The sequence below is a fragment of the Loxodonta africana genome, chromosome 27 (genome assembly GCF_030014295.1).
Source record: "Loxodonta africana isolate mLoxAfr1 chromosome 27, mLoxAfr1.hap2, whole genome shotgun sequence".
Taxonomy (NCBI): Eukaryota; Metazoa; Chordata; class Mammalia; order Proboscidea; family Elephantidae; genus Loxodonta; species Loxodonta africana.
The window spans coordinates 539,932-553,788 of record NC_087368.1 but is presented as its reverse complement, the minus strand read 5'-3'; the positions used below and the strand labels follow the sequence as shown (position 1 = coordinate 553,788).

At 42.8% G+C, this 13,857-nt stretch overlaps 1 long non-coding RNA gene across 5 annotated transcripts in view; it reads right to left on the bottom strand.

Annotated features, from left to right (window-relative positions):
• Positions 1-13,857, bottom strand: part of LOC135228725 (uncharacterized) — a 68,337-nt gene that overhangs the window by 35,992 nt on the left and 18,488 nt on the right. For 4 of the 5 annotated variants that reach the window (XR_010319507.1, XR_010319509.1, XR_010319505.1 and 1 more), the window contains exons 3-5: positions 12,216-12,459; positions 9,611-11,061; positions 997-1,085 (exon numbers count right to left, since the gene is read on the bottom strand). This is a non-coding gene — a long non-coding RNA (uncharacterized LOC135228725). The remainder of the gene's footprint in view (positions 1-996; positions 1,086-9,610; positions 11,062-12,215; positions 12,460-13,857) is intronic. The other variant, XR_010319506.1, reaches the window with a different exon arrangement.

The window sequence follows — 13,857 nt, the reverse complement described above, 5'->3', positions numbered from 1 at the left end:
CTCAATACATGGAAGGTCAGCTCAATTGGACTGGACCAAAAGCAAAGAAGTTTCCGGGATAAACTGAATGCTTCAAAGGTCAGCGGAGCAAGAGTGGGGGTTTGGGGACCATGGTTTAAGGGGACTTCTAAGTCAATTGCCAAAATAATTCTATTATGAAAACATTCTGCATCCCACTTTGAAATGTGGCGTCTGGGGTCTTAAATGCTAACAAGAGGCCATCTAAGATGCATCAATTGGTCTCAACCCACCTGGAGCAAGGGAGAATGAAGAACACCAAGGTCACACGACAACTATGAGCCCAAGAGACAGAAAGGGCCACATGAACCAGAGACCTACATCATCCTGAGACCAGAAGAACTAGTTGGTGCCCGGCCACAATCGATGACTGCCCTGACAGGGAGCACAACAGAGAACCCCTGACGGAGCAGGAGATCAGTGGGATGCAGACCCCAAATTCTCACAAAAAGACCATACTTAATGGTCTGAGTGAGACTAGAGGAATCCCGGCGGTCATGGCCCCCAAACCTTCTGTTGGCACAGGACAGGAACCATCCCCGAAGACAACTCATCAGACATGAAAGGGACTGGACAGTGGGTGGGAGAGAGACGCTGATGAAGAGTGAGCTAATTATATCAGGTGGACACTTGAGATTGTGTTGGCATCTCCTGTCTGGAGAGGGGATGGGAGGATAGAGAGAGTGGGAAGCTGGCAAAATTGTCATGAAAGGAGAGACTGGAAGGGGTGACTCATCAGGGGGAGAGCAAGTGGGAGTACAGAGTAAGATGTATGTAAACTTATATGTGACAGACTGACTTGTAAACGTTCACTTGAAGCTCAATAAAAGTTAATAAAAAAAAAAAAAAGATCCATTCTACTACCACCGCCAAAGGTTATATAAGTCACAAAAAATGTTAAAAAAAAAGAAAACCAATATGAACTTGAAACAAAAGCGTTAACAACTCAGAAGGCTATAAGGGGAAATGAATACATACCACTCCCTATTCTTTGAAGGTTCTGCTCTTCGAAAGAGGTTCAGAAGACTCACAACAGTTACTTCTGAACTAAAGTGTTGTTTGAAAATCTAGGAGGGGAAAAAAAAAATCAATGAATAAATTTTTATTTGCATAAAAAAAAAAAATTCCACATACCGTATGATTACGACTATATGACATTCTGGAAAAGGCAAAACTACAGAGACGGTGAAGAGATCAGTGGTTGATGGGATGGGGCGGAGGTGCTGAATACGTGGAATGCAGGGCATTTTTAGGGCAGTTAAACTATTCTGTATGATACTGTAATGGTGGATACATGACATTAAGTATTTGTCAAAACGCACAGGACTGAACAACACTAAGGGTGAACCCTAATGTGAGCTAAAGACTTTACTTAATAACAATGTATCAATATTCATTCATCAATGATAACACGTGTAACATACTAATGCAAGATGTTAATAATTGAAGAAACTGTGGTGGGGTAAAGGAAGTGCACAGGATCTCTGTACTTTGCACAATCTTTCTATAAACTCTCAAAAATAGTCTATTAATTAAAAAGAAAGGTGGTCTATAGTATTCTCGATTGTTTCTTTTCTATATATGTGATCTCCTCCTTTTCTCTTTATCTCAGACCACAAGGCACTGGCTATGTTTTTCAACCAACACTTCTTGGGTACCTCTTACGGAGCCCTGGTGGCTCAGTGGTTAAGCGTTCGGTTGCTAACCAAGAGATCGGCAGTTTGATTCTACCAGCCGCTCCTTGGAAACCCTGTGGGGCAGTTCTATTCTGTGCTATAGAGTTGCTATGAGTCAGAATCAACTCAATGGCAATGGGTTTATGTACCAAACACTTAGCTCAGATCTAGAGTTTCAGAGCTGAAGAATTCAAGGTCCCCATCCTTCAACTGTGTTTGTGCTAAGAAATTTCTATTATCTGCTCAGGACCTGCATAGACCCTAATGCACTTCAGAAAGGGCTGTGACCAATCTAGAGGACCCCAAAGAAGGAATAAATTTGCCTCTGAACTGGGTCTTGGAGAGTGAGATAAGGACGGAAATATGCTCATGGCAGAGTAACTAATAGCTAAGAATAGCTAAAAATTACAATTGGCTCTCCAAAAATTGTGCATGTATACGTTATAGATTATAACTATTATAAATGTTATTGATAGAAAGGATATGTAGAACACAATTTACTACTACTACATGATACTCATTATTAATTCTTCATGAAATGCTTTCATTGATTTTTGCCATTGTATCCATAGCCAAACCAGGGTGCAACTGACAAGTAAGTGTAGCTACAACATGGATAGGAGCCTTGGTGGCACAACGGTTAAGTGCTCAGCTGCTAACTGAAGGCTGGCAGTTAGAACCCACCCAGAAGCTCCATGGGAGAAAGACCTGGCAATCTGCTCCCGTAAAGATTACAGCCTAGAAAATCCTATGGGGCAGTTCTACCCTGTCACATGGGGTTGCGATGAGTAGGAGTATGAGACAAATCGACTCCATGACACCTACCAACAACAACATAAGACACGGATATGCTGGTGACATTTTTGTTCACGTTAATGAGTAAGACAAAAGTGAAACAACAAAAATGTATGTGAGACTTCACTCCTTAGTCAATGACACGAGCAACTTCTTTGCTGAATCCAGCAATAATTTTGAATACTGGAAAAATATATCCACAATTTTTTGTGGCATTCATAACGTAATGGCTACAGACATGACACACTTTTAAGTTTAATCATGTTCTTCACTTTTTTCCATCACTTTCTAAGGCAATCAACAAAGCAATAAATCAAGACCTGATTTGTAGGGTTTCTTGATTTCTGTGGCATAAATACTGACTAAAGGAACTTTGTTGCCATCGAGTCAATTCTGGCTCACGATGACTCTGTGTGTTACAGAGTACAACTGCCCCGTACGATTTTCTTGGCTGTAATCTTTATGGAAGCAGATTGCCAGGCTTTTCTTTTACAGCTCTGCTCTGTGGGTTCAAACCACCAAACCTTTAGGTTAGTAGATGATCACAAACTGCACCACTTAAATACCGCCATCATGGCCAATTCCAAGCCACCAGTACGACAGAGTTGCGCAGTAGCAAGGTATTTACAATATTCCCAACATACAGATACCACAGACATAAATAACTGCTACAGCGTAAGTAACAGTAAAATGTAGTCAAATAATTAAAAAGTGATGAGTTGTGAATATTTATCTTTCATTTTAAAATAGTTTATATTATTTTTAATTATGTTAACATATTTTAATTTTTGATTAAGGCCCTGTTTAACAGTTTCTTGCAAAATTCCTGGAAAGCAAACAGCTGGCTCTCGTGAGCCTATACAAACCATCTCCAGCACGCACAGCGCTGCTTGTAGCACACAGAAGGAATTCATGAAACAACTGTTGCCTTTCTTTCCTTTATTAAAGAACACAAAATAGAAGTGGATTAGATCAAAAAAAAAAAAAAAGGATTAGATACGATGGGTAAAAGAATGACCGGTACGAGTCCACAAAGAAAGGGCTGTCCAGAAGGCAGTGGTAACGTTGTCCCTCTGTCTGAGCACATTCCCTGTCATTTTCTTCTGGAAGTGTAAGGACTGCTCTGCTCTGTGAAGAGGAAAAGGCTCCGTGGAATGACCCACACGTGTCAGTCTCCTTCCTGGGCAGGCTCCAGGGCGATGGGCCTTCTGCAGGGCACATAATGCTCTGGCTTTGTGTCCAGACAAGCAGCTCAGCCACGCCCGACCTCGCACACTGTGGCAAGTGACACTCAGAGGTTGTCTTCAGCAGCTCAGACTTCGCAGCAGCCAGCAAGACCTGGGAATATTTCTGACTGTGCCACAAAGAGCGATTCTAAGGTGTCAACCAGGAAAACACTCCATCCTTCCGAAATTCATGTGACAAAGTCCACAGAGAGGAAGCTGCTAATACGGAAATAACAAAATCTGTATGTTCCCTGATAGCAGGTTAGGCTCTAAAACACACCACCTCACCATCTCTGTCAGCTGGTGCTTAACACCTCTTCAAGACACCTCCACCGAGCACCAAGGTGCTTGCTCTCAGAACACAAAGGACCAAAGTGTTCCAAGTGATGGTCCTAAGGGCTGTGTAAAATGTGACAGCACCTTTCACTTGGAACACTCGGCAAGCCTTACTTTGCCTACAGGCTGGAGAGTGGGCACGGGTAGAGAAAAACAGAGGGAGCTCAGAGGAAGGTATGCCTACAAGCTAAGGGACAGAATGACCAAGCCTAGTCATCAATTCCCACTCCCCGGATGAGTGTTTGCGCTCCTGCATAAACTGCTTTCTCAATGACCACAGGAAGATGGTGGGGAGGAGGGACTGTAACGAGCATCTATTACCTATTTATCTGACTTTAGTCCTTACTTTTCTGGATTTTGCATTTCCATTTTCTGAGAACCAAGCCACATGGTTATCATGGCAGCAGGCTATGCAACAGTGTAGCTCCTTTAGCTACAAGTGATTGATTCTGGGATAGGCATCCATCCCAATGTAGGCTAATCAATCACAGGTAGATAGATAACTGTCGTCAAGTCGACTCCAACTCAGGGCAACCTTACATACAACAGAGCAAAACGATGCCTGGGACTGTGTCAGCCTCACAGTCACCAGCAGGTTCGAGTCTCCCATAGCAGCTATTCTGCCCGTCCATCTCACCTGAGGGTCTCCCTCACCCTTGCTGGCCCCCTACTTTACCAAACATGATGTCCTCCTCCAGCAATCGGTCCCTTCTGACGATGGGTCGGGAGCCCGGGTGGCACAGTGGTGCCCAAAACAAGTGAGTTGGATAAATATTCTGTTGTGATCCATAAAGTTTTCACTAATTTTTTGGAAGCAGATCATCAGGCCTTTCTTCCTAGTCTGTCTTAGTCTGGAAGCTCTGTTAAAACGTGTCCACAGGTGACCCTCCTGGCATTTGAAACACTGGTGGCATAGCTTCCCCCATCACGGCAACACACAAGTCACCAAGTACCACAAAGTGACAGACGGTGGTCATCAACCTGACCACTAGGAATTTGGGCTTTAGGCCTTGACTTTGGTCCCAGGGTTGGGTTTCCCTCCAGGCTGCTGAACCTGCTACATGTAAAACCTTGGTCCAATGGTGGCCGTGTTCCTCTGTGTAGACTAAGTAGGAGAAGAAACCAGTCATTACAAGAGAGAAAAGATACGAAGACCCAGAGAGGAGCAGAGGCAAGCCACGGCAAGAAGTCATGAAGTCTTTCAAATCCATGGTTCCACTGGGATCCTGAGGTGCAAATCATTGCTGCCACTAGATTCCAGGAAAAATGTCCATATCAATGTTATAATCTCCTTTTTTGCTTGTGTTAGTCTGACCTGAGTTTTTGTTACCTCAAACCAAAATAGTCATAATTTATGAAAGCCCTGAAGAAGGGTTAAAATTAAGAGCTGGCTTTGCCAGAAAATGCTGTGGTGGCCAGCACGGTCATCTAGTCACTTAAGTAGGCCATCACATTACTTCCTGTTTGCCACTGGTTACCTTTGAGTGGCCATCAATGATACTACTAATAATAACACTTTTGGAGCACGTACAAAGAGCCAAACACTGTATTAATTGGTATACATAATTATTTCATTTAGACTTCGTAACAATTCTATAAAGAAGGTATTGTTATTATTATCATCCCTATTTTACAGATAAGGAGCATTGAGCGTTTAAGCGTTCTGTGACTAAGTTTCTGTAACTCATAGATCCATTAGACTATCTGGGCAATTTCATCCCTGTGAACTCATATTTGTCACACTAAGCTTACTGATTTTTGTTTTACAAATATGGGCATTCTGCTTTTATTTATTGTGTCTTATCCTATTCCAGGAAGAATTTGAGAAGCACCTCATTAAAATGCATACAATGCAATATAAAACAATAAATTTAACTGAATGTTCAACTGTGATAAAGATAAAATGAGAAGAAGAAAAATACTGTAAATGTAGGAGATATGAAAGTATTGCAAAAGCCTGACAGACAGGGTTTAATGTGAAAATTATTTCTCACAGCATCGTTTGTAATAATAAAAAATTGGAAACTATATGTCCCACATAAAGAGACAGAATAAATTATAACACATCTAGTTGAAGAAATATACCATAAAACCAGGTTAAGGACACTGAAAAATGCCCATAACCTATTTTTTTTTTTCATGAATAAAACAGAATGTGTGGTGTAACACCAATTCTGTAAACATTTAAGGGAGGTAGGAACAAATCTCAAACTACAAGTTCAATCCTGCAAGAAACTACTTCTTTAATTTACTTTTTTATAGCTTTCAAGTGGTAGAGCTCTAATCTCACCACTCCCCAGAGTTTTTTCTGGGCTCCATAGGAGCCAAGGCTTCAGGGTTCAAGTAAGTGTGCAGAAGAATTCTTCTCTGGGTATTGTCTTCTACCCATGTTGGTGTTGGCTGAGACATTCTCATTTCCACGCAATCTTTACTTCTGATCTGTGCAGGGCACTGTTGGACCATCCCAACAAGCCTCCCTTTCGCCTACACAAGATTCAGCTGAGTTTCTGTCTGCTTCTACAGTGAGAATCTTAAATAATACAGTTTCACTCACCTTTGTTATTCTCCAGGGTGCGGTACTTGGCTCATCATAGGAGCTACACAAGAAATGATTCTGTGATTGAATTTGACTTATTTAAATCACTAAGTGTGAATATCTAAGCATTTTTGACATCATGCATACCCTGCGTCAACATGTCTTGTTTGTTAGATGTAACACTGACAACATGATAATCTGGAACTGGAAGTACCTTGCAACAATCCTAGGCGCATTTATTCAAGAAAAATACCGAATCATTGTAAGAACCGCAAGCTTTGTGGCATTTTAACTTGACCTATTCCCATATCCCTCTCTCCAGCTCTATAGTTACCTTGAAAACCAACAGCCTCATAACCACAGCAGCTACGAAAACCAGCAGCCTAGTAGCCACCAGAGGGAGCAGAAAAGGTTTGAAGCTCCCCCAAAAGTCCTATCCCCCGAGAACTGTCACTATTTCACCAGTTTGGCAGTTCACTGAAAAAGCTTTATTCTCAGAGTTTCTCTTCACTGACTCACTCTGTGAGACCAGCCCTGTCCCCAGGGCATTTGTCAGAAATAATCAGTAGCAACTGCTTAACATCACAGCTGCCTAAAGTAGAAACACTGGTAGGGGTTAACAAGAGGCAGACCAAAAACATTAATTAAAAAAAGAAAAAGATTGAGAGTGAGATGTCCACGGGGGCTTTATAAAGTCCAGACATGTTTCTGAGATTCCAGGAGGTCTCGTGCATATGCAGAGCTGTGCTGTGCCCAGGGAAGACCTGAGAAGACCCTATTTTCTCACAACTGCTGGCCTTGAGGCTCTGCACAAGAAGGAACTAAAGGGTAGGTAAAGCTGTAAAATGCCTGCCAAGGCATTGACGCCATGCCTCACACACACTGAGCCCCTTGGAAAAGGCTGGGAGACTTGTTGATTTAAGGCATTTAAGGAAATCTCTGTCTCATCATTTGCTGACACTAAGAAACCCCAGTGCCATGGTGGTTAAGAGCTCAGGCTGGCAACCAAAAGGCTGGCTGTTCAAATCCACGAGCTGCTCCTTGGAGACCCTACAGAGCAGTTCTACTCTGTCCTATAGGGTTGCTCTGAGTCAGAATCCACTTGACAGCAATGGGTTTATGGATAAGCTAAGCAAGCAGAGATTTCAGTGGCTGCACATAACTAAGAATACAAGCTTTACAGAAGTAACCCAAGAAAGACACTAAACAAACAGCAACAACAACAAATCCTACAGAGGTGGGGAATACAATTTCGGTTTTCCACAGTATATTAAGTAAAAAATCCGGTCTTTAACAACAAATTATGAGACATGCAAAAAAATAAAAAAGTATACCTCAAACTGTTCCCGAGGCACCCATATTTTGGATTTACTAGACAAAAACATTAAATCAGCTATTACAAAGGAAATCACGTCCAAAAAATCAAAGAAAATGTGAGATTAATGTCTCACCAAATAAAGAATATTGATAACGAGAAAGCAGTTATACTTTTAAAAAAGGAAGAAATTCTAGAGTTTTAAAGTACAATTGCTAAAAAAGAAACATTCATTAGAGGAGCTCCAGAGCAGATGTGAACTGGCAGAAAAAAAAAAAAAGAATCAGCAAACCTGAAGACAAGACTATTAAGATTATCTGATTTGAGAAATAGAAAAAAAAAAAAATGAATGAAGAAAAATGACCAGGGTCTCAGAGACTTCTGGGACACCATCAAGCTAACCAACATACACATCATGGGAGTCACAGAGGAGAGAGAAAAAGGGACAGAAAGAATATTTAAAGAAAATCACTGAAAACTTCCAAAATATGATGAAAACATTTGACAATGAAAACCTCATGGATCACAACAGCATATCGCCCAGTATAGTGCTGGAGGATGAGCCCCCTAGGTTGGAAGGCACTCAAAATACACAGTGACCACAACAACGGACTTGAGCACACCAGCAATTGTGCGGATGGCACAGGACCGGGCAACATTTTTTCTGTTGCACACGGGGTCGCCATGAGTCAGAGTTGATGCTACAGCAACTAACAACTACAACAACAGTCATTAGTAAGCAAAACTACGCCATAAAATAAGATTGGACATGAATACTCAGCACAGACCAGGTATTCCTTGCACAGTGCTTTGAAGATGAAAAGCATTGAGTATTTATGGGTAAGACCCTGTTCTAAAGCGTGTGCAATTCATGTTGGCCTGAGACAACAGATGAGGAGGGCTGTGTGGCTGAGGGCCCAGAACATGTGCGGCTGCTCATGTGAGCTGCATGTGGAAACAGAAGTAGTGCCCAGGACTTGCTGCGGGAATGGTCCCGGGAGAGAAGTGTCCCAGCGCACTCAGCCACACGTAGTTACTATGGGAAAACCAAGAACATCTTTTTCCAGATGTCTCTGTTTGTCTCAAAATTTTCTTTTCTTTTTTTAAATACTGGGACTAGTCACAAGTTTTTGAATACTCTCAATTTTGTCAACTGGTGGCTACCGGAGTAAGTCAGAATTTGCCAGCAAATACTGGTAGGACCACCAACTTCTTCCCTTCCCCTCCCTCCCTGTGAATTAGTCAAGTGACTTATCAGTTGTGAGTTTTCTACTTGACAGTTTTGCAACATCGTAGCTGATGGTTTCTATTTTTTTCCCTTAAAAACAGGGCTTAGTCAAAGTTAAAAACTTTTTTTGTGCACCAGGTACTTACTCCCTTAATATGCCTTTAAGCATTTGTCTGTCTTTCAGAATTTGAAGGGCTTTCTTTTTAGAAGTTAATGAATGAACTTCAAAGCAGTTTTACAACTTTCATGTCCTTCTTTGCATTTCTTTCTCATATGAATAAACACATACAGGAACACACCAACACGGAGTTGTACTCAGTGTCCTGAGAGTGCAAACGTGCCACGCTAACTCTCTGCTTCTTCTTTCTCCCCACTTCCTCCGTTCCCAGCGACATAGACACTTATTTTGGCTACTCGGAAAAGCCCAAATGGGAACAAAGTTCTATTTAAAGAGACACACATCAACATGACCATAGGTACCTGAGACACTGAATTACTGGTCCATGTTTGTCATCCTCTTGTAATAAAATCATTCACAGTCCACTAACGGCTTCATGGAGAGTGGAAGACACCTGCCTCGCAACTTCTGGCTGGACACGTGATGTCAACAGAGGCCTGAAATGTGCTTGCGTGGCTGGGGTGCTCCCTTGTGCTCTGCTGATCCACCATGAGAAGAACATGCTCTAGGTAGCTGCTGACCCTTTGGCCTAGGCTCCAGAACAAGACATGCGGAGCAGACTTGAACCCAACCTGCAGCCTGGGGCCTGGGACAGAATGCCTAGCCCAGTTAATCTGCAGGAGACCCACAGAGCTGTGAGCAGCTCAATATCTGAAATAGAAACAAGAAGGGTGGGTGCTTATCATTGGGCCGGAGGCCAGGCTTGCAGCTGAAAAAGGGGCTGGTCAAGCCAAATAGCTTTGTCCAATATGGACATTAAAGGGGGGTGGGAGGGTGAGAGCCCCTTTACAGAAGCTGGAAGTCAGAGACAAACAGAGGCCTAAGCATCTAAGAATACAGAAGCAAGGAGCAATGGATCATCATGGGGGAATGGGAGATGGTCTGCAAACTTTCCAGCGAAAGGGGGAAATCCCCAAGAAGGGACTTTCCATGCTTCTCAAGAATGGCTCCCTGTCATGGATTGAATTGTATCCCCCCAAAATACAAGTATCAATTTGGCTAAGCCATGATTCCCAGTATTGTGTGATTGTCCACCATTTTGTCATCTGATGTGTTTTTCCTATGAGTTGTAAATCCTACCTCTATGATGTTAATGAGGTGGGATAGGAGACAGTTATGTTAATGAGGCCAAACTCAATCTACAAGATTGGATTATGTTTTGAACCAATCTCTCTTGAGTTTTAAAAAGGAGAAGCAAGCAGAGAGAAAGGGGGCCTCACATCACCAAGAAAGTAGCGCCGGGGGCAGACCGTGTCCTTTGGATCTGAGCTTCCTGCGGCAAGAAGCTCCTAGTCCAAAGGAAGATTGATGACAAGGACCTTTCTTCCGAGCTGACAGACAGAAAGCCTTCTCCTGGAGCTGTTGCCCTGAATTTGGACTTCTAGCCACTAGACTGAGAAAATAAATTTCTCTTGGTTAAAGCAGCACTAGATAACTAAGACACTCCCCCTAGAGGTATGCAACCTCTTCCCTAGGAGATGAGGGAGAGGACAGACGGTGGCAAAATTGATTAAAAAAAAAAAAGGCAAGTGCCAAGCTGAAGGTAGATGTTTAATACATTTTCTTTTCTTTCTTTTTTTAAACTTTCCTTTTTCTATGACTTTTTTGAGTGCTTAGGGATCTCTTTTTGACTCCTTAATGTTCAAGGGACGTTCTGTCTCTTTGACTCTCTGAGTCAACTAACATCAATATTGCCGAAGCCTAGACAGCCAGCTTCCTTCTTCTGCCCACACTGCGTTTCCTAAAAGGCTATCTGCAAAAAAAAAAGGGGGAATTCACCTGGGTTAATGAAAAGTTCTTAAAAAAAAAAAAAGCGTATTTATAATCTCTCCAGGTTAAAGTTGGCCAAAGAGTGGTACTAAATTTTAGGAACTGGTTTCTTTTTTCAACAAGGATGTTTGGGGAAAATTCAGGAGCTGAGGTAACCCATTGAGTTCTTCTCTCCTATCTGCCTTGCACTGGTTCCCCTAAGCATGCTGGCACATCAAGTGAGGAATGGTAATGTTATCAATCAACTCTGGAAAATAAAAAGCCCTGGCAACCCCAGGAAGACCAAGGAGAAGCACTGCTATCTCCAGGTTTAACTAATGGTGGAGAGAGGAGTCCAGCCCAGGGAGCCGCCTAGAGAGATTCTACAAGAGATAAAGTGCCAAAGGTGTGGTAGGCAACAAGCCATGGGCTCCTGCCTCACATGCTCACACATGTGGGATAACACACTCATCAGGGTTATCCTACCACAGGGGTGGAGGAGCTGAGGTATGTATGTTCATCAAATCCCATCAGTCCTTGGTTGATAGCTACCCTGAAGGGAGGGTGGTATGAGTCTTGGGCACTCTGGCCTGCAGTGTGGGCAGACAGAGAGAGACTTTCCACAGTTTCCAAGAGAGCCCTCAGGCAGAGAGGTTCGAGACTGGCAGTTGGAAGCAGGCCTGAGACACAACGAAGTGGTAAGGACCTAGGGATATGGGAGAGGTGCTTCTGCAGATTTTCATCCTTTCCCAAAGCAGCATCCCAATGGGTTGTTGAACCATGTTAGTGAGAAAATTAAAGTTGAGCTTGAATGACAAATGATCCAGGGACAAATATCACAAAAGCCAACAAATTTAAATAAAAACCAGAAAATACTCATTGCAAATACTTAATGCTCATTCCTCAGGAGCACTGCTGCCATAGAAGGTAAATTATTATCTCCGTGGTCAAGGCAACTCCATAGGGGACTGGGATCATTCATGTCAATAAATCTCACGTCGAAAGGCAAGTGCCAGTGATTCCAGGGTGAGGGCCCTTTCCTCTCTGGAGGCAAATTCAGAGCCTGCATTATGTCTGGGTGACTAAGGAGATTCGGGTTAATTACAGGAAGGTGGCCATCCTAAGCATTTCTGGCATCCAGGGAAACGCTCTACTCACAAAATTAACTTCTGGAGTTGTGTTCAGGACCCTTTCCTCGGTCCTTGTAGTATCTTCTCATTCTCCCAGGACCAGGTCAAAGTTTACCACTTCCTGTTCATCAATCCTGCCAAGGGCACTTCATCTGGACACTCACTCAGAACACTGGTTTTCTCTGGCAGGTGATGCTAGCATGGCACCATGGGCAAGCAAGAGGCTATCCACAGAGTTCAGCTGAGATGCATGGTTCTTCACAACAGCCCTCCTGAAAATGAGGTGGGATAGATTAAAAAAAATAAAACCCCTACAATTCCCATCTCCTCTAAAATGTCTGCCCTGTAACTTACATTATTGTCTTATAACTTTTCTTAACTCTGGTATTATTATTCAAATGTACATGCATATATTTTGTTTCTATAAAGCCATTATCAGGTCCTTCAGAACAGTGACCATGACTTCTATGTTTTAGGGTACCCTATAGGTTATCCTTCCCTCTTGCATGCCAACAGAACCCTAAATTTTTTTTTTTTTTCAGAACAGTGACCATGACTTCTATGTTTTAGGGTACCCTATAGGTTATCCTTCCCTCTTGCATGCCAACAGAACCCTAAATTTGTTCAGGTGGCAATGTGCCCAGTTTTGGACAGTGAGACCTACAGGTAAGTTGTCGTGAAGTATTCTGGGAAAGCTTTTGCCTTTCTGATAAAAAGAAGCAGTTGGCATTGCTGTTCCCGTTTTCTACTTCTTCTTCTTTCTTTTTTTTTTCCTGCCTGAAATACAGATGTGATGGGTGGAGCTGCAGCAATGGCCTTGCAACCACGAGGGGACATCCAAAAGAACTGCACAGATGCTGACCCTGACACTGTTGAATTCATGAACCAACACCAGTATCTGCCTACCTCCAAACTTCTTGTTAGCTGAAAAAATAAGTTCCTATTTATTTAAGCCCTTGCAAGTGGATTTTTCTATTATCTGTAGCCTCACAAACATGGTTGATAGAAGAAACAGTAGAAATAGTAGGAGCATGACCTGCACTCATTATGTTCATTTCTGCCTCCTAAATCACACACAAGTATGCCCACCTGGAACAACCTGTGTCTCATGTGAAGCCTGAACTAGAAATGGGTGTCTGGGAAATGAGGAAATATCTTTGACGTTCTTCCATTTAGCTTTCCCACTACAAAGGGGTTGGAATAGAGTTGAGTGATCCAGTTTGCAATACCTGCCATACCAACCATGATGGGCAGGGAAATCAGGGCCCCCATACAAAATCCCTAATTGATGCCTCTCCTATTAGTTGAGGAAAAAGTGGCCGCTGTAGCAGACAAACCCCAAAATCTCAATAGTTTAGCACAATAGAAGTTTATCATTCAATCCTGGGATGTCCAAAGTGGGTCTTGAATATTGTGGAAGGGGACTGGGGGGCACTTTGTTCCGTGAGTCATTCCGGGACCCAGGCTGACTTCTTCAATATTCAACCGGCAGACAGAAGAAAAGACGGTGAGGAAGGCATGTCTGCTTCTTCAAAGCCTTGGCCTGGAAGAGGCATCCATCATTTATGCTCACATTCCACTGCTGAGAGCTCATCTTATCACCTCCACCTAGATGCAGGGGGAGGACATACAGTCCTTGGCTTGGCAGCAACTTCCCAGGGACAACTCTA